Here is a 3,247-nt window from a genome sequence, read left to right as displayed (position 1 = left end):
GCGCCCCCCGGCCCGGCCCGAGCGCCGCGGCCGCCGCGCACCTGCGGAGCGGAGAGAGAGCTGAGGGCTGCGCTCAGGCCGCCATGTCCCGCTGACGCCGCAGCCGCTTCCGGGACGCGAGTTCCGGCCTCCGCGCCGGGGGCGGCTCGCGAAATTGCGAAATAAAACGGGTTTAACATTCCTGCCAGGGCGCGCCGCGGCTTTAAATAAAATAACTCTGGCTCTGAGGTTGAGAAGCCGAGAGCACCACTGGAGGAAGGAAAAAAACAGCCGCCACGGCTGGTGTTTCCGCCCGGTTTCGAACCGGGGACCTTTCGCGTGTTAGGCGAACGTGATAACCACTACACTACGGAAACTCCGCTGGGGAGCGCTTTCCAGTTATAGCTCTAATGGTACTGTACCCCGCCCTGTCCCCTCCGCGACCTCCGCCACCCCTCCTGCCCCGCACCGCTCCCGGACCCCCGCGCTCAGCCGGGATCTGCACCCCGCCAAACGCCCCCGGGACCCGCAGCCTCCCCCGGCCTCCTGTCCCCGGCAGCGCCCCAGTGCGGGTCTCCCCAGGTGTGCCCGGCGCTCTCCACGCACACCAGGAGCGGCAGCACCGGTGGGAACCAGACATTTCAAGGAGAAGGAAAAGTCTGGCGTTGCTGGCAGGGCAGGGCCGTGATGAACCAGCGGACGGGAGAGCTGGGAGCTGGGCACGGAGCCTGTGACACCCGGCAGGGTCTGCTCCGCGGGCCTCTCGCCAGAGCTGGATCTGGAGAATGGGGACGTGACTAATCCTCCTGGATTTTCTAGTGCACCAGGAACTGAAATAACAGGAGAAGCTACAGAAGGGAATGTGGTTTTGCCACTCTTTGCAGAGGTTAACATGAGCCATACTCCAGCTGGTGGAAAGAGACATCCTATAGCCTTCTCCAAGGAGATGGAGTTGCCTGAATTGTGAACAGCTCAAATGCATTCCCAGCATTTTTTCAAAACAAAACACAAAATTGAAGTGTACACATTTCCAATGTCCTTTACCTGGGACATCCCCAACATACCTTGACCAAATATGTTGGTGAGAGATCAGTGATGCTGGTGTTGCCATGGAGACTGGGGTGGAAAAGTGCTTGCCCAATACCACTGCATTTTTCTGATTCCTGTACTTATCCAGAAAAGCGTGGGATTGTCGTGTCCTGGGGAAAAGGGAGGCTGTGGGGAAGAAATGGCAGAGCTCTCCCCTGGGCAGGCTGCCGTGCCAGCTCTGTGTGCCAGCCCAGCTGTGCCCCCACTCTGTGTCCAGGTCTCAGCACAGGCTGTGTGACAGACTCCAGTCACGGTGTCACCCACGGTGACAATCAGTGACACCAATCCCTGAAGGCTGCTGCTTTCCCCCTGGTATTTTCCAGTTTTTGGACAGCTGTGAGCTCTCAGATCATGTAACATGGATTCTGAAAGTGGCACTTCACAAGTCACAGGAGCTCAGGAGCTGCTTGTACAAAGCATTAAAGAAAAATTATTTATGTGTGCCCCAGGCTTAAGGAAGGGATGACTAAGAATCCCAGCAATGTGGAAAAAACTTTCCACCTTCCATGACATTATGAATCAAGGGTTCAATTGTCCTGAAAACCACTTCCACCCTCCTGATTTTGGCACAGAGCTGCCAGAGATAGGCAAGTTCTGCTCCAAATCTTTCATGAATGAATCATCCTCATGTTGGCATGAGGACTTCCACTCCAGTCCTTTCTTGTATCTTCTGGCAGCCTCTCCCCTGGAATTAAACTGAATACATGGGCCCAGGTGTTGAGGTGAAAGTCAGAGTTTCTCCTCGGAAGATTTCATTTGGACTTCAGAGGGATTGGATTTCAGTTTGGACTTCAGAAAGATTGGATTTCAGTTTGGATTTCAGAAGGTTCCTCACTTCCCTCGGTGATGTCCAGCCCATGCAGATTAGTGTGACACAGTACAGGGAGGCTGAGCCTAACACAGGGCACAGAAAGTGTTTCTAAAATAGATGCATTTTTATAACAGATTTTCCTTAACACTTTCTGGAAAAGAATCCAAGATTACAGCTACCTGGGAGCAAGCAGGGAGAAGCCTGTGTCTGTAGCACACCAGTAAAAATCATAACATCTAGCACAATTTATTCCTTCTTAGTCAGTGAATACATCTTTCTGAACAGATATGAAATGCTTTTTTAAAAGAGGCTCTTTACCAACCCAATCCTGCACATCATATGTACGACTAAAGTTGGGAAAACCAAGAGCTCTACGCTATTGTTTCACACTCCCTTGCATTTGCAAAACTCCTTGCTTTTCCATGGAAATCTCAGGGTGGGAAAGCAAACACACAAAAGCCTCTCTGAAGAAGAGGAGGCAGCAGAGGGGTTTGAGGTGAATGCTCCAGGGAGCACCGCAGGGAGCATCCGCCCTGCACAAAGAGAGGTCAGGCAGAGATGAATAAAACCATCATCCAACACAGCATGGGAGGGGGAGGAGGGGGTGCTGGGGTTGGCACAGCCCTGCTTGGGGGGAATGGAGGGAGAGGACTGGCCTGGTTCCTCATTCAGGGATGCTCATGTGGCACGGGGTGGGCACAAACGCAGGCTCAGGCCGCTGAATTCAGCTCAGGAGCAGCAGGCAGCCGTCTCCAAATCCTGAAGCCGGTCCCCAAACCCTGCTGCAAGGGCCAGGCCCGGCTGGCCGGTCCTGGCCCAGACCCAGCCCGCGTCTCCCGGACCCCGACCCGCGGCGGGGAAGCGAAAGCAAAAGCCAGGCGCGCTCCCTTCCAGGCGCGCTCCCGCGAGCACGCGGCGCGTTCCAAACTCCCGCCACGCGCCGCGCCCCGCCCCATAACCCCATCGCAGCCAATGGCAGCGGAGGAGGCGCCCCTCTAACCAATCGAAACATGGAGGGCGTGGCCGCGGGGTATAAGAGGCCGGGCGCGGCGCTTTACGGCCCGTGCCGGGGTGGGCAGGCCCTATGGCCAACTAACCCTAATGGCGGCCGCGCCCCTCACGCTCTCCCGCTGTTTTACTCGCTGACTTTCAGCGGGCAAAGGAAGCGGCTCAGGGAAAGGGGGTGGGGGAAAAGAGTTCCGGCCTCAAAAAAAAAAAGCCAGCGAGGGGGATCCACACCCCGGCCCGCCCTGGGATCCCTGCCCCTTCCCCGCATCAGGGGATGCTCCCGCCCTCGCCCCTCGTGGAGGCCGCGGTCGGCGGGCTCAGCGCCGCTGCCGCCGCGAAGAGTTCGTCTCTGTCAGCCTC

General features: G+C 56.7%; 1 protein-coding gene and 1 non-coding gene across 2 annotated transcripts in view; both read right to left on the bottom strand.

The window, feature by feature from the left end:
- Positions 1-162, bottom strand: part of MYNN (myoneurin) — an 11,759-nt gene extending 11,597 nt beyond the window's left edge. The window contains exon 1 of the mRNA XM_041405945.1: positions 42-162. The gene's annotated coding sequence lies outside the window, so the exon portion shown is untranslated. The remainder of the gene's footprint in view (positions 1-41) is intronic.
- Positions 163-283: 121 nt separating this feature from the next.
- Positions 284-356, bottom strand: TRNAV-AAC. The gene has a single exon. It is a non-coding gene; the product is annotated as a tRNA-Val (tRNA).
- Between the last annotated feature and the right edge of the window lie 2,891 nt (positions 357-3,247).

The sequence above is a fragment of the Onychostruthus taczanowskii genome, unplaced genomic scaffold (assembly GCF_017590055.1).
Source record: "Onychostruthus taczanowskii isolate IOZ18803 unplaced genomic scaffold, ASM1759005v1 scaffold24, whole genome shotgun sequence".
Taxonomy (NCBI): domain Eukaryota; kingdom Metazoa; phylum Chordata; class Aves; order Passeriformes; family Passeridae; genus Onychostruthus; species Onychostruthus taczanowskii.
Note: the sequence above shows the minus strand (reverse complement) of the source record. Positions and strands in the feature narration are given on the sequence as shown.